This window comes from Macrotis lagotis, chromosome X, assembly GCF_037893015.1.
Source record: "Macrotis lagotis isolate mMagLag1 chromosome X, bilby.v1.9.chrom.fasta, whole genome shotgun sequence".
Classification (NCBI taxonomy): domain Eukaryota; kingdom Metazoa; phylum Chordata; class Mammalia; order Peramelemorphia; family Peramelidae; genus Macrotis; species Macrotis lagotis.
In genome coordinates, this window is record NC_133666.1 from 98,982,606 (window position 1) to 99,005,390 (window position 22,785).

A 22,785-nucleotide genomic window follows, 5' to 3' on the forward strand; every position below is an offset into this window, starting at 1 on the left:
ATTATAGTAATTTGCTATTTGATAAACCCAATGAGTCCAGTTATTGGGATAAAAACTCTCTCTTCAATAAAAACTTCTGGGAAAATTGGAAGTTAGTATGGGAGAAACTTAGGTTAGACCAACACTTCTCACCATATACCAAGATAAGATCAAAATGGATACAGGATTTATACATTAAAAAAAACATACTACAAGCAAACTAGAAGATCAAGGAGTAGTTTACCTGTCAGACCTATGCAAAGGGAAGCAGGAAGATATGGAGAACATCACTAAAAACAAACTATGATTTTGATTACATGAAATTAAAAAGCTTTTGCACAGATAAAACCACTGTAACCAAGATTGAAAGAAATATAATAAACTGGAAACAATCTTTACAACTAATGTTTCTGACAAAGCACTCATTTCTAAAATATAGAGAACTGAGTCAAGTTTTAAAATTAAGCCATTACCCAGCTGACAAATGGTCAAAGGATATACAAAGGAAATTTACAGAAGAGGAGATCAAAACAATCTATAGTCATATGTGTAATTGCTCTAAATCATTACTTATTAGAGAAATGCAGGTTAAAGCTTCTCTGAAGTACCACCTCACACTTCTCAGACTGGTCAATATGACCAGAAAGGATAGTGATCATTGTTTGGAAGGGTTGTGGGAAGTCTGGGACACTATTACATTTGTGGTGAAGCTGTGAACTCATCAACCTTTCTGGAGAGCAATTTGGAACTATGCCCAAAGGGCAACAAAAATGTACATATCCTTTGATCCAGCAATACCACTACTGGGTCTATACCCTGATGAGATGATGAAAAAGGGTAAAAACATCACTTGTACAAAAATATTCATATCAGCCCTGTTTGTGGTGGCAAAGAATTGCAAATCAAGTAAATGTACTTCAATTGGGGAATGGCTTAGCATTTGGTATATGTATGTCATGGAACACTGTTGTTCTATTAGAAACCAGGAGGGATGGGAATTTAGGGAAGCTTGGAGGGATTTGCATAAAATGATGCTAAATGAGATGTGTAGAACCAGAAAAACACTGTATACCCTAACAGCAACATGGGGGTTCATTCCATTAGTGCAACAATCAGGGACAATTTGGGGCTGTCTGCAATGGAGAATACAATCTGCATCCAGAGAAAGAACTGTGGAGTTTGAACAAAGACCAAGGACTATATTAACTTTAATTTAGAAAAAACCTGGTATCTTATTGTCTGATCTTGCTATCTCTTTTACTTTACATTTCTTCCTTAAGGATATGATTTCTCTCTCATTCAACTTGGATCAATGTATACCATGGAAACAATGTAAAGACTGGCAAATTTCCTTCTGTGAGCAGGGTGGGGGGAGGGAAGTAAGATTAGGTAATAAATTGTAAAACTCAAAATAAATAAAATTTTTAAGAAAAAGAAATAAAAACACAGAATGATCTTTGCCCTTAGGGGTTTTTATTCTGTTGTGGCTATACAACTTGTATCCAGTTAAGTAAATTCATAATAAAAATAAGGGAATACAAAGTGATTTGGGATTTTTAATGCATTCCAAGATCAACTAAAACGGAGGTACCCACAGAGGAGAAACCGAAACACATATGCAAACTCCACATTGGTATACCACATGTTTGTGAGCAGCTTTTTCCCATTGACTATCCAGCTGAAATTATCTACATCTTCAAATGTACCTGACTGAGGCATTATTAGGCTCTTTTCTGCATATTCTGGGCAAAAGTGTCCTCAGACTATGTGACTCCAAGAAAAAGTCTTGGACTTTTGGTGTTTTTCATTTGTTTTTTTTTTTAGCTATAAGTGCAGAAAGTGAAGTCTCAGGTTCCAGGAGTTTGAGGAATGGGGACATTGTAGTTCAGGATTCCAGAAGAGATGTTTCATGTAGTCCAGGGGTAACTCAGGGAAGTCAGAGTCCTTGGAAATTAGTTCAAGGATTGCTTTGGACTTGAACATGTTGAATCTAAAGTTAAGTAGGAACTGAATTAAGGGATGCAATAATCCCCTTCTATTCCCCAAGGAGTAAAATAGCAGAGAGGGCATTAAAACTTTGATATTTTCTTGGGGGGGGATAATTATAAACTTGATCTTACTATATACCTTTGAACTAAATATTTCATTGTCAAAACTGATTTGACAGTTAAGGGCCAAATCCAACTTGAGTTCTCAGATTACTAAAATTAGGGAAAACTCAATTGATGGGGGGCTTTACTTAATGGTCGAGAAGAAAAAACCCTAGACCTCCTTAAGATACCAATGGACCCTATTGGGAAGACTAGAAATAAAACATATTTGACTCTGAGGGAACATGCTAGAGCAATCTATGTTACAAAATTAATTCCAAGAGATAAAGAACATAAGTAAATATATGTGCAGAGTTGGGGGAGATTGCAGGGTCAGAGAAGGTTTCAAGATAGGCCTTGCACTGCCCAAATCTCATTTTAGCCCTGATTTATTTTTTTTCAAATTCTTAGTATTTTTTATTAATTAATTTTTCCAATTATATATAAAGATGGTTTTCAACTTTCATTTTTTTTTTTGCAAAGTTTTTTTCCCTCCTACTCTTCTTCCTCCTCCCTAGGATAGCAAGTCATCTGATATTATTTCCATATTAGTCATGATGTGAAACAAGAATAAGAACAAAAGGGGGGAAACCTATGAGAAAGAACAAACAAAAATCAAATTTAAAAAATAGAATACTTTATTCTCCTTTCAGACTCCATAATTCTTTCCCTGGATTTGGATGGAATTTCCCATCAAAAGTCTTTTAGTATTGTCTTTAATTGGGGCAGCTAGGTTGCACAGTGGATAGAGCATTGGTCCTGAAGTCAGGATGGATTTGAATTCAAATTCTGCTTAATTACCTAGCTGTGTGACCTTGGACAAGTCACTTAACTCCATTGCCTTCAATAAGTTCTGAAAAAAAGAAATAAAGAATTGTCTTTAATCACTGTTATTATCTAGAAGAGTAAAATCATTCATAATTGAAGAGTACACAATATTACTAATGAATAATGTTCTGGTTCTGATCACTTCACTCAGAATCAGGTCATGAAATTTTTTCAAGGTTTTTCTGAAATCTTCCTGCTCATCATTTCTTTTAATTTTAAAAAATTTTATTTATTTAAGACAATAGGGTTAAGTGACTTGCCCCAGGTCACACAGCTAGGTAATTATTAAGTGTCTAAGACTGGATTTGAACTCAGATTGTACTGACTCCAGGGCTGATGCTCTATCCACTGTACCACCTAGCTATCTCTGCCCTTCATTTCTTGAAGAACAATAAAATTCTATTACATTTGTTTATCATAACTTGTTCAGCCATTCCCCCAGCTGATAGGCATCCCCTCAATTTCCAGTTCTTTGCCACAACAAAAAGAGGGAAGCTCTAATTTAAACCATGACTGAAATAACAAGAAACAGGATGAAAAAGGAGTGCCTTTAGTTGATATTATTTCTCTATATTCACTCAAGTCACCTTTCCTGGTGAAATTTGCAAATCTCTCTTAGAACCATAGATTTCACCAAGGTCACACATCTAATAAAAAAAGTACTCTTGACCACCAGTTTAGTTCTTTTCCACTATGCCGTTCAATCTTCCCCTTCATCCTTTTACTATCCAAGGATTTCCTAAATAAATTTAACTAACCAATTCAGACCAATACAATTCAATCAAGCATGTATTACATTACAATACAATTTAATTCAATTCAACAAACATTTTAAAAGCTTTATTCTATGTCAGCTATTGTGGTGGGTGCTGCAAATGTTGTTTTTTATAGTTGTGTCAAACTATTTGTTTTTTTAGTTCTATCAAAGTATTTGTGACACCATTTTGGGTTTTCTTGGCAAAGATACCAGAATGGTTTGCCATTTTCTTCTTCTGCTCATTTTCCAGATGAGAAAACTGAGGCAAACTGTTAAGTGATTTATTCAGAATCATGCAGTTAGTGTCTAAGATCAGAATTGAACTCAGGGACTTGAGTCTTCCCAATTCTAAGACCAATGCTCTCTATTCACTGCACCACCTAGCTACCCATGTTTTAGTACAAAGATGTTAAAAAAAAGTAGACCCTTTTTAGTAAACACAAAATGTTTTTCTTTGTTATTTGTTTGTTTTCAGTGTGGGCACTAATAATTTAGGGGGATCAGAAAAAGTTCTCTGGTCCAGGTGATATTTGAGCTGGGTTGGGAAGGAAACCAGAGATTTCAAGCAGTGTAGAAGAGGTAAAACATTTCATGCATAGGGCACAGCTTAGCAAAATAATGGAGGTGGGAGATAGAATGTCATATACAGGTAGCAACAGTAAGCAAATCCATTTGATTGAAATACCAAATGCATAAGGGTAGCAGCCATGAATCCAATCTAGATAGATGAACTGGATAGAAGCCATTTTGTGAAGGGCTTCACATACCAAATAGAGGAGGTGACATTTTATGCTGGAGACAATAGAAGAATTACAAAAGTTTCATAACATTGGATTTAATCAATCAAATACTTAAATAGGCTTTAATTTTTTTCTCTTAGAACAAATAGATATCATCTTTCTCTAGAATAATTCATTAATCCAATTCTATCTGCAAACCTTCAAAGACACTGTATTCTAAAATCTTTTTTATGTGGTTATTTCAATACTTCTCTTCATTTCCACCTTCCCATCATCAGTACATCTTTTGTTTTAAAATGTTTTGCTATTATAGTGATAAAAGTGGATCAAATAACTAAAAGGATGAAAATTTGTATGCTGGTCTTAATACTGCTTTTTTTTTTTTAAATCACCTCTTAGAGGCCAAGGATAAGTGTTCCTATTTATACTTTCTTTTTTTTAAGATCTATTTGTTGGGTCAGTCAAGCATGTGACTGAACTGTGGTATATTGACTTTTTCCTTAAGATTTGACTTTTATGACTCACTCTCTCCATTCCCCTCCCCGTAGCTTTCCTATTTATTATTTATTATAAATCTGAGGGGTGACTCCACAGAAATCCAGATACCTGCTTTGTTTCTCTAAATATATTTGAATCTCTTTGCACTAGCACATCGATGAATCTATGTTATTTTAAAGTTTTCTAACTTCAGACAGGATGGAACTGCCCAGGAAGAAAATATCTCATTGGATGTATTAGATTCTCCTTTGGGCAAAACCAAAGAAAATAGTCTCTATTGTAACCTCAAAAAAAGTTCAGAAAGAAAACTAACAAACTTGTTTTCTTGATTTATACAACCTTTTATGATTCTGAAAAGTTAAATAGTTATACACAATAGTGTTCATTGAAGTGGAATAACAATTCCATAGGTAGTACCTGCTGTGTCTCCTACTTCTACCCCCTTACTCCCCACCAAATATATATATATATATATGTATGTATGTATGTATGTATATATGCATATGAAACTATGAATCCAGAATGTAGGAGAAGAAATTAAAACTCATAAGTCATAGCTAATGCCAGCAGTCTTAATTGTTAAGGAAACACAAACTGAACCCCCTTTGAAGAATAACAGAGGACCAAATAAGCAGGCTAAACCAATGTAAATTTAAACAACATTTAAAAAAATCAAAATTTGGATTTATTTACATGATCAATCTAACTTCTAGATATCCCATGATGAAACAACATTCCTCTGGGTTTCTGATTGAGAATCTTTCTCATTTAGCCCCAATGTAGCTGTGGTTCTGTGTTGTTCTGTGGTTATCTTCATTCCATGCCTCTGTTTTCATATTTTTCCCCTCTTTTTCCCTTTCACTCTTTCCTACTCATAGGTTTCTAACTTTAGCATTGGTAACAGTAATTAAATCTTTTCCCCAAAGGACAAATCAACCAGTTCTCTTGTGAATCCTCTTATCATCTGGATGATTTCCCAGATCAAATTTATCCTCCTTAACACCCTTCCATTCACTTCCCCATCTGTGTATTTTTTTTTTTTTGCTATTAGAAATCAAGAACATCAAGCTTTTTTTTTTTAACATATAATATATATATATGTATATATCCCCTGTACATAGAATTATGCCAGAAATCTAATTAAACCCTTAATAAACTTTCATTTTTTTATTCATTTTTGATTCTAAGTCAACTAAAGAAACAAACAAAAGCATTTTGAGCCTTAAAGAATCAGTCACTTACCAATCAACATCATTTGTTAAATGCTTACTATGTGCCAAATATTGTGTTTAACTGGGAAGCCCTGGGGTGGAAGCTCTTATTTTACTTAATCTGTACCAGAAATTGACATCTGTCATGCTCCTTCTTTATTTTAGAGGCAGCTGACAGTGGATAGAAGACTAACATTGGAGTCAGGAAGACCTGAGGTTAAATGTGACTTCAGATATTTTCTAGCTTTGTGATAAGTCACTTAAACTCCTTTTGCCTCAGTTTTCTCAACTTTAAAATAAGGAAAATAATAGTACCCACTTCACAGGACTATTATGAGCTTTAAATAAGATATCTGTAAAAGGCTTAGCACAATGCATAAATTATGGTGGGCATTATATATAATTCCCTATTCCCTTCCTCTTTTCCAACTTCCTTATCATATGCATTGTGGCTGCACCTGGCTTGGTCTTGGAGGAAGGATGAAAAGCGAATATCTTCTAATAACGTGACTAACCTCCTCAAGGATCAACAATTTATTTCACCTTATGTAGACTCAGAATATTTATAATTTTATGGGGTAACATGTATACAGTAGGCCATAAATAAATAACTATAAATTTCTTAGAAAACAACAGAGAATTCATTTCCTTGAACAACATACAGCTGGGTCATTGTGGATTATTGATTACTCTCAGTGATAATGGTACAACATAGACAAAGAAGCAATCCATGCCTTGAGCTTACATTCTATTCTGTAATTAACATATTTCATTCTCACGCTGTTGGAGTTTCATATCAAAAAGATCATTTGCAGTAGTCAATGAACATATAATTAGACTCATGAACATTATTTGGAAAGAAACTGAGTCCCAATTTCTGTAGTCTAACATTGGAAGAACTACTGATAGTTACATGGAAATCCATGTCCCTCATAGGTCCTGTTCTGAAACTACACAAGCTTGCTTCTAGGTCAGACCTCCTTTTCTCATTGGGCTCATTTAGCCCCCTACCCCAGCACTCTGAGGAAGATATGGCTAGTTTGGGGGTTCAAATCTAGTTCTCTCCAATCAGAGGAGGAAAAAAAGAGAATTATTTACCATTAATCAGGTATGGGACAGATTTTTCCCCTTACATTCAAAAGAAATTCTGAAGCACCAAAAAACTCTGCAATTTTTTTAATTAAATAATTTTGTTCTGAACTCAATAAAATACACATTTTTATATTACAGAATGATAAAAGAGGATTGTGCATGAATCTAAAGATCTTTAATATGTACTGTGTGGGATGAATGTAACCACTTAAATAAATTTCAGGGATTTCTCAAGGTCTAAAGAGAAAAAGCCTTATTACAATTCTTAAGAAATGGGCCCACTTGGAGAAAGAATGAGGCAAGGTACAAAGGACCCTAAGATCTCATATATCCTAACTTGATGAGGAATGTGGTCTTCACAATCTAAACTGTAAGCTAATCTAAAGAAAAGCATATAATTCAGATAGAGACATGATTATCCCAAGGAATGTATGTACTTCCGGACTTCAACAGATAAAACAGGATCAGTTGACTCTTTACATTTCAGTCATGAAACCCTGGAAGTTGCTTGTCAGGGGAGGAGGGGCAGAAGAGATATAATACACAGTTCAACTATCTCTAATCTATAATATTCTACTGAAGAAATCTCAGGCCTTATCCCACTCATGTACAATTTGCTTTAAAAACTATAAAAAGTTTAACATATAATTTTCTTTTTTATTTAAATATTTTATCGATTTTTCCAACTATATATCAATAATAGTTTTCAACAAACAGTTTTGTAAGGCATTGAGTTTTATATTTTTCTCCCTCCTTTCTTTCACTCCTCCCTCCCCCTGACAGAAAGCAATCTAATAGAGGCTATATTTGTATAACCATAGATCCATATTAATCATTAACATTATCTTTGATTCTTTTGATCTTCCTTTTGTCTTATTTTGAGCATTTTTTAAAAAAAAACAGATACTTTAATTATATTTTCCTTTTTTCTTTTGGAACTTTATCTCTATTGTTTTTCTTCTGCCCGATCTCAAGATTAGAAAAAATGGGAAACAAGATCCTTGAAATAATTGTGAATAGTTAAACAAACTCTTACATGCGCTGTGGTAAAAAATATATTATTTCTTTACCTTTCTGTCAGTTCTTAAACAGTATGCTTTAACATCAGTCCTCTGGAATCATGAATGGTCATTGTATTGATCAGGACCTTAAATCTTTCAAAGTTGGTTAAATTAAACTATAATTAGTGTAAATTATGTTTCCTGGTTGTGCTCTCTTCACTTCACTTCAATTCATACAAGTGTAATGGGCATATGGAGCACAATCAACTTTGCTCCGATGGCATCTCTCCATGTGAAAAAGACTTGACAGTTTACATATAAGAGACTTTGCAGGGCAGGTAGGTGGCTCAGTGGATAGAGTACCAGCCTGGAGTCAGGATGGAACTGAGTTCAAATTTGGTTTCAGACACTTAACAATAATCTATCTTTATGACCTTGGTCAAGTCACTTAACCCCACTGCCTTGCAAAAACAAAAAAAAAATAAAAAGACTTTAGAGCATGCAGGGACATTCTGTAACTATTTCTACTCATTATTAAAATAACAGTAAAATCACCTACTCAGTGTTAAAATAACTCATAGTTCTATCAAATAATACATATACATATATCTATATATACATATAGATATATTCTATTATCCCTTTATGAGGTACAACCTTGTTTCTCTTTGATTGAATTAGAAGCAGCAACACCTTTATCTTTTTGTTGTTTATCCATTCTTGATGAGGACCAATGATATCTTGAAAGGAATATCTTTACTTGTGCATGAACTGGATTTAAGTGAGTTAGATTTACAAAGAGTCATTAGCCTCACTCCTCCAGGGTCATCAAAGTTCAGTGGCATAGGTCAAGACATAGCTCAAGAAAATTGATAATGGATCAATATCTTTATCTGATTTTACATTTTGATACATACCTCATGCCCCCCTTGAAAGAGAAAGGCTTCCCATCACTGAAAGAGTTCAGTGTGAGGGGAGGGAATTTTCTTTTCCTAACTGCCTGTCTTTTGACCATAATCCAGAGTGGCTTGACCAGTAGTATACATTCCCAGTATGACATAGCTCAAGACTTAGTTGAAATGTGCAGAAATGTACACTCAGAGAGACATCCATTTAGAGAGGCAGTCACTCTAGGCTGGAGCATTACTCTGGTAACATTAAAAAAAACTGACCAGAGAGAAAGAATGCTGAAGCCCTGAAAGATTCCTGGAGATTTGAATTGCTTTGCACAAATATATTACTAATGTGTAATTCACTACTAGTATATTCTATATATGGGCTCACTCTTTCCTACTGAAATGCAAAAATTTGGGGAACACTGCCCCAGGTATATGAGGAGGAATGTTGTATGCTTACTGAAATACTCTGTTTTCTCTATAAATTAATTTGCTTTGAATAATTGTATCTACTGGCTGATTAGTTAAGAACAGTAGTAGTGGGTTGTAAGCTATAATTTTAGGAATGAGTACTTATTAAAACCTAACAGCTGAGAGTAGCAACTGCATGTACTGTTGTTTACTCAATCCAGGAGTTAAAATACAGGTTGTGGGAACAGCCCAGAGGAAATATTAGCAGTAATATATTTGTGTGTACATATATATGTATGTATGTATGTATGTATAAATAACCCTATTATCATTATTATTTCCCTTAAGATTCTTGATCTTTTGCTCCTGAAAATGAATTTTGGTACTTTTTGGTAGTTTGATTCATATGATACTACATATGAATGAACTTAAGTAATACTGTCATTTTTATTATACAAACTCAACATTATTTACTTCTTGCTTCTCTATTGAAGTTGAAGAGTATCCAGGATATATACTGCTTTAGAATATAGAGTTTTGTGAAGTTGCTCAAAAAACTTGTTTTTTTGTCTTATATAATAGATGTTTCAGTTGATATATTGAAATTAATTTCACAGGGAACTTTATATTGAATATAAATATCAACTGAGGACATTCCAGAAGACAAGTATATCTGAGACATTGGTGATGCACACATCATCTTATGCACAGTGAAAAACAAAGAAGGATTACACCTATATAATTGTTTCTGGCTGCCAAAGTCACAATTGCAAATTAGGCAATGCAATTGCAAATACATAAACAATTTTTTAATCAAGCTATGTATTCTGAACTTTGTCCTAAGTGCTAGAGGAGCAGAAAACTATAGTTACATTGTCCCTGCCCTCAAGAAACTTATAGTGAATAAACTGATTTGTATTTATTCCATTCAGTTAACTAATGTACAAGGTAGTTTTAAGTACTGCAGAGCAGTCCCAAAGTTGGGACCAAGGCCACTTGGGAGTTCATCAATGTCCCATGGGAACTGTGGCATGACTTCAAAGGTTATGGAAATAACAAATTAAAAGGAGAGAATCTGGAATGAATTTCATTTTTTGGGAAAAAGTCAATTTTGAGGCTTATCTCTGATAACTTCACTTGTCCTTTATCTATTATTCCCCGACTTGTTCCTGTCATTTTATCTCCTCCTCTTGTTCAAACTTCCAACTTCCCTCCCCTGCTTTCTGTCCGAGCTATTGATCCTTTAGCATATTTAAAACCTTGTTGCTGCTGCAAACCCTTCAGTAGCACTGGGAAAATACCTTCCTTTTTACCCCGAAACCCACTTTCTATTCCCCAAATCATATTGTGGTATTGGTTGAAAACAAGCCACACCCCGCCTTTCAGTTGTACTAAATGAGATAGAGTGAATTATACTGTAGTAATGAATATACTGCATAAATACGTGTGATATATAAAATATTTATATATACACATAATATACAAATATTAACATGATATATATGTATATATACATATACCTGCCTACATAATTTTGAGTACAGACCATATAAATGCATATGCATTTATATGCATATGCATATATGGGGTCTATGCTAAAAATTGTTTTACTGGTAGGCTTGCAAATCAAAAAAAAATAATCACTATTTTGTGGTCTGTTAAAATATAAATAATATATCATTCTTGCCTCTAAAAAGTCAGACATGAATAACACAATTATGTGAAAATATGTCTTTTTCTTTGTACCAGCAGTAACTTGTGACTATGTACTGCCATAAAGAGGCATACTTTCTCTGTTCATAGAAAGTGGAAATTCATTATTTCACATGTTTTTTACTATGTTCCCTTGAAGATGGTTCTCTGTGTAACTAACTATACATGCTGAAATTGTATCTTGTTCTGTTCCTCTGGGTATTCTGTCAGTCAGTTTAGTAAGAAGCTATTTGAGTAGAGATATAATGTAATAACAAATAGGAACTAGATATTAAGAGTGCAAAGGGTGCTATAATACTGTGATAAAAGAAAGGATGAGTTGATCTTAGAAAAACATGAAAAAACTAGAAGAAAATAATGAAGAATGAAATGAGCAGAACCAAGAGAACATTGTATACAGTAACAGCAATATTGTGGATTTTTTTGACAAAAAGTATTTTTATTTTAACATCTGAATAAGTATTGATTCCTCAGGACACAGCCTCTGGCATTTTCCAACATATTCATCAGTTTGTTGCACTGTGCCTTTCTCAGAAACATAGATACCATTCAAAAACTTTTTGATATCCTTGTTTTTGACTGTAGTGACCTGTTGGATCAGGGTAGCTAAGTTTGATACAAGTTCAAAATCATTTCCTTCAAGAATCAACTCATCTTTTTGGGAGCTTGAGAAACTGTACAAGCAACACCTGGTCTCACATGCACTTTTCGGATATATATTTCACCCAAGAAATTTTTTATTTCAACAAGTGAGCCATTCTCTTGAATGACAACATTGATGGAGAAGTGAGCATACAACAGACCTCATCTTGTAATGAAAACTCAGAGTAACACCTTTGATCATGTTATGCACATGACTACAGATTGTGCATACAATTGCAAGTTCTTTTTGATTTCCTCACCATTTGTCCACCCAGAGCCTTTTTTTCTTCTTTCCAAGAAGACTGAGTTCCACATTGATATGGTTGAAATCCCTGCGGAGTATTCCTCTGGGTCCCTTCACAATAACTGTCCGACCCTTCAGAGAAATGTCAACATTTTCTGGGTTGCTTAGAATGGCCTTCATCCTGATCATGAATGGGCCAAAAAGAGAACCAGCAATATTGTTTTAAGAATGGTATTGAGCAAAAAAGCTATTTTGACAGTTATAAATATCCAAAATTACTATAAAGGGCTTATGATGATTGATATCATATGTATTCACAGAAATAACTGATAAATAGAAATATGTTCATAATAATTTTACATACATGTGTGTATCTATATACATACAAAAACATATAATTTGTGTCTATAGTAACCATCTCAAGGGATGGGGGGTTGGAAAGAAGGAAGGAAAAAAAGAAATTTACATTATAATTTTGTTGTATTTTTGAAAGGAATAGCAAGTTGTGTATAATAGATTTGCAGTTTCACATGCAATATTTTTTTAATTGTCTTACATTATGGAAATGTTTATTTTATTCTATAAATTTTAAATATTTTCTAAGAGTGTAAAGGGTAAAGCATGACTTGTCTGAAACTGCCTCCTAAGTTAATTAGGGCCAAATGCAGAAATTATGTGTTAAACTAGAAGCTCTCCAGCTAGACCCCTATATAATGACCCCTCCAGTTCCAATAATGGCCCCTCAGTCTGTCAATTGCAGATAAGCTCCAAATATGCTCAGTAAAGTCAGAGAATCAATTTACTAATTAAATAACCCTGAGCTGGCAATGACAACTGAGATGATTTGATATGTCATTGAGCAAATCTCAAAGTAATATGAATAAGAGGCTATTTCCTATTCCCTAGAACTCTAGAAGAATGAGACCTCAGAACTCTGCTCCCAAGAAATACTCTTCTCCTGCCTGGTCCAACCTTCTTGGGATCTCCAGTTATATGATTCCATGTGCTTTTCTCCCTCTCTCATCTCTTCTCTTTGCTTCCCTCTTTCTCCATACCCCTTGTTTACTTTTGTACTCTCTGTGCCATATTAAAGATACACTATATCTATCTTACTGCCAGCATAATTTTCTGGTGAGTATTCAAAGAATCAGACTTGTTCACCCTGACCCAATTGGAAACTCCTTTGTAGTCCCATTTCTTAGGCATAAACTGGGGCATCTGAATATGGACTACTTATTTGTAACCTCCAGGATCCTTGAACCCCCTGGGAGAAAGCAAGGGAGGACAAAATAAACTCACCCCAACCCTCACAAGGACCTCCTCTCATAGTTAGATGATAATAGAGCACTTAATAAATATCATCAAGCATGGCGTGGAATTTAGTTTATTATTCCCCTCTCCTATTAATAGGGTTGTACTCTATAGTGTACCTTTGTTGTTTTTAAGACCTTAGAAAATATGTCTGCCCAGACTCCTAAGTTTAGATTTTGGTCCTGACTGAAAATCTAAAGCTTTTTTCTTTGATGGGATAGATCTGACACCAGGACACAAGTTTCAAACACCCCCTCCCAACACCCTCCCCCAATTCATTTCTTTTCCTACTTTGTGAACTAATATAAATTATCTTTCTTAGACATTTTCTGACCTAGAAGAATCCAAGATGCCAGATAGAATTTGGAAATGTATCTTTCCTAGTACTTAGTTTATAATTCTCACAAGGACTTCTCATGATCCATTTTATATAATAGTCATTTTTGGTTTTGACATCTGCCTCTAGCAAACTGTAAGCATTTCAATGTATGGAATGATGGATGAAAGAATGAGAGGGGTCAATAATTAGTTTAAAGGCAGGCAATAATTTCTCTGTGCTGAAATATTTTATGCTATGAGTAAGAGATTACTGGAGTGCATAGATGTTTACCACAATTTTAAAAATAGTTGGATTTGTAAATTTTTCCTCTTTTCCTTCTTTAAAAAAATCAAACCTACATGAACCAAATTCCCCCTTTTTCCCCCTGCTTTTATTTAATTTTGGTCTTTTGCCTTATAAAAAAAATCAATCTAATCCCCCTAAGCCTTCAGCATCTATTGCTTGCCATATAGCAAATCCTTAATAAATGCTTGTTAATTGATTTTAAGTCTTAATAGAGACATTTTTATCTTATGTGAAAATCAATATTATAAAGGACTTTTAATTTTAAAAGCTTGTGTGAATGTTAAATATAGAAAAAAGAACTTACAAAAAAGTAAAATATGATTGTAATTTGATGAAATTCATTCTCTGCTCTGGTTTGGAAATGCAATATAGCCAGTAGATTTAAGATAAGTACCTCTTTTCTAGGTGTTGCTGTGCCAAGGCAGGGACAGAATAAGAGATGACAGGAAGGACTTGACCCAGTTGATTCCTCTTTATAATCTTGCAGCCATATCCCAAACCATACCCTCCAAGTGGACTTTTCAAGATGTGTGTGTTTTTTTGGTGGGGGGAAGAGAGAGAAAGAGAGATATAGAGATAGATAAATAGACAGACAGATGGACAGATATGGAGATATATATATATATATATATACTATATATATTTATATGTAATATATGTATATTTAAAAGAAAGCACATTACAGTTTTAAAGTCATATATATTTTGTAACTTGACTATGCATATTTGTTTTCTTTTTTCTCTTTTCTCAGTGGGATAAGGAAGGTAGGAAGGAAGGAAAATAGATTTATAATAAGTAGCAAATACTTTCTCAAATAAAGAAGGATATCTGTAGATGTGGAATGTATATGAATTTTCAGTTGAGGACACTAGATTATTACTTTTGCCTAATTATATTACTTTGTTACAACGTGAGGGTAATCTGGAAATGTTTGTATGACAAAACAAAGTATTTAAATAAAACTAAAGAAAATAATAAAACTTTTGAGCTTGGAAATACATTATTTGATACCTAGACCTATTCATGTTTGAATAGAAATCCCCTTTCCAAAATCTATACGTGGTTTAAAGACTTCCAGTGGTGGAGAATTCCACTTTGGAATAACTCTTATTTTTAAGGTTTTCCTTCCCTTATGTTGAACCATAGTTTGCTTTATGTAAGTCTCACACATTACTTCTTAATATTTCCCTTTTCATATCACAGTTCTTCAGATACTTGAATCCAACTTTAATCTTCTCTTACTAGGGCTAAGCATCCCAATTATTTTGACAGCTTTTTCATGACCCAACTCCATCATGTGGCATAGTTTCTAGTTCCTTCACAATCCTTATTATTTCTCTATTCAAACTCTAGCTTGTTAATGTCTTTTCCAAAAGGACACTCCATTTAGCACCAGAATTGAACCAAATACTCTTATTGTGCTTTGGTCATGACAAGAGTATGATGAAACTGTTGCTAGCCTCATATTGCACTCTAAGGAAAAGTTGAACTATATTGAAGCTCAAAATGTTATTGTCTTTTCTTTTTTTCTTTACTTTTTCTTTTTTCATTGTTGACTCTGAATCAGTCCATTGAGATCTCTGACTTTTTTTTTCCACATTCCTTGACATCTCATCAAAGGACCCTAGATATACCATAATCCTTTAATTTTATAGATAAAGAAAATAAGGGACAGAAAGATTAAAAGACTTGCCTATGGTTGCATAGTTAATTAAAGTTCAGAACCTATATTTGAAAGCAGATCCTCTAATGTGAAATCCAGTGTCCTTTCTACTATATAACCTCATACTTACACAATTGTGTAGTAACTCAAGTAGACCTCCAAAGATGTTACATTATTACTAAAATATTTCATGAAATAATTATATTCTGACTCCTTGTCCAAGATGCTTTTCACTGTCCTATTGTCCTATCCAAGATATTATTTTCAAAATTTTAATTTACTACTAGTATCTGGTGTAATAGATTATAAAGAGGAAAGAGGTGATGATGCAAAAAAACCCAAACACAGGCATAGAGTCAGGTCATCTGGATTCAGATCTCAGCATTACCACTACTTAGCTAAATAGTCTTGGAAAATTACTTCGGATGTGACTTGATTTCTTCATTTGTAACGTGGTGGGTTGGATCACATCTTATAATATCCATTTTCTATTCTAAAATTCTAAGATTCGGTCTGTTTAATTGTTTCTTTGTTTCCACTGTTTTTATTGTTTCTATTATCTTTTCTTTCCTAGGTGTCCTAAATCTCTATCATCTCCTTTATTTTATTTTTTTTGACATTTCCCTCCTTCTTTCTTTTTTTTCTTAATCCTATTATCAAGGTTAAGTGACTTGCCCAAGATTATACAGCAGTAATTGTCAAGTGTCAAATCTTAAATTTGAACTCAGATCCTCCTGAGTCCAAGGCCCATGATCTGTCTACTACTCTATGAACTGCACCATCTAGCTGCCCCACCATCTCTATTTCTTCATTATTGTCCTTGCTATTTTATCCCTTCTATTTCTTTTATTTTCCCTATGGAAACATTCTCTTCCTCCTTGGCATTTGGTCCTTGGTCCTTTGTGGTTCCTTTTTTTAAATTTTATTTAAGGCAATGCAATTATTATGTGCCTGAGGCCTGATTTGAACTCAGGTATCCCTGACTCCAGGGCCAGTGCTCTATCCAATGAGCCACCTAGCTGCTTCTTTGTGGTTTCTTTTTGTGCTGAGTGTCTTTTCTTAAATATTTCTGGAATCAAATTAATCTTGGCCAAAAGACATCTGTCTACTTCCTTCATGAACCCCCCCTTTTTTTTCCTGCTCTCAGACAAAAAATATACTTGAACACAGTGATATCCTGGAAAAAAAATTAACAACTAGTTCTCCAGGCAAAAAATTATGCACAACACACTTCTAAGTTTAACCTGAATTTTTAGTATTTTCTCCATTACTGTCTGATGTCTAGAAATCAACAAGTCAAGCTTTTATATATAGCAATTGTTCATTTCTGAGGTATAACTTCTCATACTAAAAAATTTTACATCAACTATTGAAAACCAGTATAGCAGGCTCCAGTATAGTATACTCTTGGTCTCAATTCCAATATAAAAGTGAAAGGCATGGTAATATAAAAAGGAATGGTTAAATAATGAGGATGGTGGACTGGATTATCTCCAAGGTCCCTCATAGATAGAATCCATCTAGACATATAATCCTGGATCATTCAGGGAGAATCAGTCTTCTTCTCACCAACCCTAATCTTGGGGTGCTTCAATTTATATATTGATGGCTCCTATAGACTATAAGATTTGGACATGTTTGCCTGATTTATTTGATTTTACATTTAGACATGACAAAGTGGTCTATGATGATTGATCATGGATGAATGTGAAAAGTGTTATTTAAATTTTTTTTTTTATCAATCTTGTTCATAGGAAAAGTCAGGAAAAACAAAACAGGGAACTATGGTCATGTGTTTATATCATCACTGATGGGTCTTACATCAATACTATTAAACCTCTAGGAAATCTTGTGCTTATGCTAAAATTGTGGCTGGTATTTTAGTGTTTTTAGGAACCTCAGATCTTTTCCATAAAGTATCATTATGGTCTCTCTTTCTGGCTTTGATTCCCCATGTCTCTAGTGTATCCAAATCTTGCAGTAGCTTCAGATCTAGTGATGCCTTGTCACCTTGAAGTGGTTATGGGTGGTCATTTGATTCTCACTTAGGGCCTTATAACCCCATCCTAAATTATCTTTACCAGAATCTCTAGATACTACCTTGCTTATTTTTTCTAGGTTGTCCTAATCAAAGAGACAGATCTTTTTTGTCCTGTTCTTGAGAAGAGTAGTGGCTTTTACATACAGGTTTCTTTGACAGCTTTTTTTAGAGCATAGGAAACTTCAAGATCCAACCTTATTTTGAGTTGTGTTACCATCTGAACTTCCTAGTATTTGTCAGCAAGATGATGAAATTCCAGCTTTTGGCTAGAATTTAATTCCTCCCATTTAACAAAGGGAGGAACTTCTGGCTCACAGCAATATTTGGTGGCCCCCAATCTCAAGATACAGGTTACTACCTAGGATGCCCTATGCTTAAGGTCAAACTTTGTTTTTCATCTGGGGAAAAATGAGAGATAAAACTATCATTGGCCATTTCTGACATCAGCTAATAGAGTTTTTGCTCTAGGCTAATCCTTCTGCACAAAACAGTTTATAATGAAAGAAGAGCTGAACTCAAAGTGGAAAAACTTAAAACAGCAAACAGCAGGGGGTGCACTTGTGTTTATAGAGATTGGACATGGGAAAGCTCTTCTGTTAGGACATTCTTGCATGTTTTTAATATTAATTTCCAAGTCACAGAATTACCACTTGCCCAGCTGATATTACTGTTGAGCTGCAAGTGGGTACTAGGGAAGAGAGAGCCTGTATTTACTGTTCCCTTAATAACATTTCTCTGTTTCTTTTCCTTTAGCTTTTTCATTCTTATTTTAAGAATCTAGGTAGTCACTCACATCATATTCTGCTATAAGGAATTAAACAGCTGCTCTGCAAAGGAATAGTAATTATATCTCTCTAAGAGCCAACATGATGGGAATGAGACAGACAAGCAACACTGCTCCTCTATTGCTCATTCTCCCTACAAGCTGAACCTCTTATTTCAATGACTCAGTACAACTGCAGTCTATGGCTTCATGGCCACTGCTCCCCATTCATTCAGTGTAGGCAGCCTGATTGATAGAGGCCCACATGGCTGCTGCTCTCTGGCAGGAAATGTTGTCATTTTTTTTCAGGTTGGGGTTTTATTGAAAATGTCAAGTTCACAATGAGATTTTAATTCCTTTAACATCAGACATTCCTAGTGCCATTGTATGACAAATGCCATCAGCAAAGTCACAAAATATTACAGAATTTCCTCACTTTTACTCCCCCTCATCTGTCCCTAGGGTCTTTAATACCTGGAGGCAGCATAATATGGTAGAAAGTGCATGAATTTTGGAATCAGAGGGTCTCTGGTGAAATCCTTTAACTGTATCTTTGACTTTGGGAGATGTCACTTGACATCTCCAAGTCTCAGTTTCCTAATTTTAAAAATGAGGTGATTTAGATTAGATGGTCTCTGAAGTCCCTTCTAGATGAAAATATGAGTCTTTGACCCAAATTTTGCCATTGACATTTACTAATTGTGTGTCTCTGGGCAAATCATTTAATCTGTTTTTGCCTTAAGAAACTCCCTAGAACTTATCCACTAAATCAGAAGCCCCTTAAGACCTGCATCATAACACCTAAAGGACTTTATTCCCATTTGTAAGTTGGAGAAAGTTAGGCTTTGTATACCTCACTTTCATTTCCATGTTCGCTTCCTTACTGCTTTCCATCGAGAATCTATCATCCTTTGAGATCAGAGACAGTATAGCGTTTTGGGTTCAGAGTCATGAAGATCTAAGTTCAAATCTCATTTCAGATACTTATTAGCTGTGTAACACAAAACAAGTCACTTAACTTCAGTTTCTTCAACTGTAAAATAGGGAAAATAACACCACTTGTTTCTCAGGGTTTTTTTTTTACGATTGAGTAAGATAATATTTGTAAAGTTCCTGGCAAATAATTCCCATTCTCTCTGCTAAATCCATCTAGATATGTAATCCTGGATCACTCAGGGAGAAGCAGTCTTCTTCTCCTCCTCAACACTAATCCTTGGGCACTTCAATTTATATGTTGATGGTTCCTGAAATGCCCACAATAGCTACTACTACTATTACTACTACTACTACTACTACTACTACTACCTACTACTACTACTACTACTACCACCATCTAACATTTATATAGCCTATATACAGTTTGCAAAGAAATTTATCAATATTATTTTATTTGATCTTCAAAACTCCGAGAGCCATGCCATTTTACAGATGAGGAAACTGAGGCTGTTAGTGATTAAGTGATTTGCCTTGGGTAACACAGTTAGCAAGTAAGTGAGGTTGAATTTGAAGCTAGGTCTTCCTGACTCCATATCCAGAGTTCTATCTACTGTGTTACCTAGCAGTCTCTTTTGTATCCCACTGCATCAATATTTTTTAACTCCCATGATATGTACTTTAGTCTACTGCATCCACTGGTCAAATTCTTGAAGTCATCATCACTCACAAGTTTACTTCCCCTATCCTTAATTATGATCTTATAGACTTGCACTAGGTAGCATAGTGGATAGATTGCTAGGTTTGAAGTCAGAAAAATCTAAGTTCAGATCCTGCATCAAACACTTACTCCCTTTGTTACCATAGACAGGTCATATAACCTCCTGGATAAGCCTTAGTTTTTCTTATCTATGCAAAGGGGATAAATAATAGCACCTGTCTTCCAGATTTGTTTTGAGGATTGAATGAGTTAATCATTACAAAATGCTTTGCAAACCTTAAATACTATATAAATATTAGCTTTTATAATTAAGAGAGTTAAAGAGATAAAGCAATTGTGTTAGTTTTATATCTTCAATCTGCAGTAGGTTTTCAGTAAATGATTGTTGAATTGAATTAAATTTGACCAAGATTATGCAACTAATTAGTGATATAACCAGGTCTAGAACCCAGGTCTCCAGCTTTAAGGTCCATGACTCTTCTGTGGTTGTTCAATCATTTTTCAGTTATGTCTGATTCTTAATGTGACCCTGGAGTCTTCTTGGCAAAGATACTATAGTGGTTTGCTGTTTCCTTCTTCAGGCCATTTTACAGTTGAAAAAATTGAATTAAGCAGGATTTAATGACTTGTGCAGAGCCATACAGCTAGTAAGTGTCTGGGTCCATATTTGAACTCATGAAGATGAGTTTTCCTGATTACAAACACCGTGCACTGTGTCATCTTAGGACTCTCTCAACTCTTTATTAAGACTTCTTCCATGGACTTTTTTGAGCATGAAAATCACAAATTAGTAACTATACATAAAATGGTTAAAATAGTAAGGAAGTGATTAGTACAAACATAGATAAAAATGTTTTCCCCTTGTATATCTCCAATCTGCATTTGTGGGCATTTCTGACTGTTCCTGGTCTTAAGACTGAGCTACAAGCAGATCCAGAGATGCTAAAAAGGACATTTCAGTTAGATACTTTCTCCAATGTAGATTCTTTGAGCAAATTGGCACTGCAATCTCAGCAAGGTCCCTGTCATCCTGGTTATGGGTGCTATGTCAATTTGGATTATTCTCAGTGAGGTCCAGAGTTCCAAAATTGGTTGTCTGTCTTCTTTTCCCAGGCATGCTGAAACTGTTGCCAAACCTTCTCATTACTCTAAAAATCCACATCTGAGAAATATAAATTAGCACCAAAATGAAGGAAACAGGAGGAAGAACTAGAAAATCCAATGAGTTCATTGGGTTTCATTAATTTTTTAAAAATCTGTAACTGTCTGTCATTTCATTTAAAATCCAGTCTCTAAACTGTGAGAGACTCATCATCAAAATGGAGAGGAATTTATTCTTTCTTCACCAAAAAGGTTCTAACATTATAATGATTCTAAGGAGGATAAATCCTTGATTGTGATCCTTATAGGCAAGTGGGAATAGTACTTTCTATAGAAGCCTTGGAAAAATAGTTCAAATGTAATCTCATTAATCTTAGCCCAGTGAAGTAAGTGTCAGTAGTCTATCTGGCCTCATGGCACATTGATGAATGCTGAATGAATTAAAAAAAAGAAATATTGATGAGATATACTTTTTTCTCTTTCCAGTCTGTATAAACCCACTTTAAAATAGAGCCAGGCACAGGGAAGGCTGAAATGACTTTGGGCTATTAAAAGATAACTTAATGGTAGGGCTCAGCAACATGACTCATGTCTCCTGGTTTCTCCTCCAACAATTGAAATAACTACTTATTTTATTATTTCTTTTCCATGAAATTGCTATTTGGGAGAGATGATAGAAAAGGGAAGGAGGCATAGAAACTTGGCACAACTTCAATAAGTCAGCATAATTTAGCTAGAGGAAATATCAACTGATTTTTCATATTTTCTCCTTATTTTCTTTCTTTTATAATAAAAAAGAATTTATTAAGCACACATTAGGTAGCAAGTACCATGTCAAGCACTGGGGATAACAACAGAAAAAATAGTCCTTGCTCAAGTTCACATTTTTCTTTTTGGAGGGAGGAAGAAAACCCATAAAAGAGAGTTCAATTGGCAGTCAAAGGAAAATATGAACAAAAGTCCTAAGAGTGCACAGAGGAGCAGATGATAAGGCCCAAAAACCTTTAGGTTAAGTCAGTAGGTCAGAGGAGAGTGTTGGAGTACTGCAAGGCATACAGGCAGGGCAAATAGTAAGGTCAGGAAATCATTAGAAGTTAGTAGAAGGAGGGGCAACAAAGTGATACAGTGAATAGAACACCAGTAGAAGAGTCAGGAGGACTTGAGTTCAAATACAGCCTTAGACCCATACTAGCTATATGATCCTGGGTAAGTCATTTAACCAGATTGAGGGTCAAACAGCAGAGGCAATAGCAGAGTGATTGTAAGTAAAGTCTGTCTAAGACTCCATCTTACCTGAAAGAAATTAATACAAGTCATTAGAGAAATTAAGCAGTCTGCATAGGTTCTGATGGCCAAGGGCAAGAACCGTGCAATTTACAATTTAGTTGGACCTTACAGAGATGAGGTGATATCTACCTTTCTTAAACTAGTGAATATGAATAATTCTTATAGTTGCCAAGGGTCAGCTTTTCTCATTTGTTTATGTTTATTTTTTTAAGAAATCTAAAACATTAGTACAAAGAAA

The 22,785-nt window shown here is 34.5% G+C and overlaps 1 long non-coding RNA gene across 1 annotated transcript in view; it reads right to left on the reverse strand.

Annotated features, from left to right (window-relative positions):
• Window positions 1-12,096: 12,096 nt before the first annotated feature.
• The window catches only part of LOC141497024 (uncharacterized), a 33,182-nt gene continuing 22,493 nt past the window's right edge, over window positions 12,097-22,785 (reverse strand). The window contains exons 2-3 of the long non-coding RNA XR_012471213.1: window positions 14,433-14,555; window positions 12,097-12,283 (exon numbers count right to left, since the gene is read on the reverse strand). This is a non-coding gene — a long non-coding RNA (uncharacterized LOC141497024). The remainder of the gene's footprint in view (window positions 12,284-14,432; window positions 14,556-22,785) is intronic.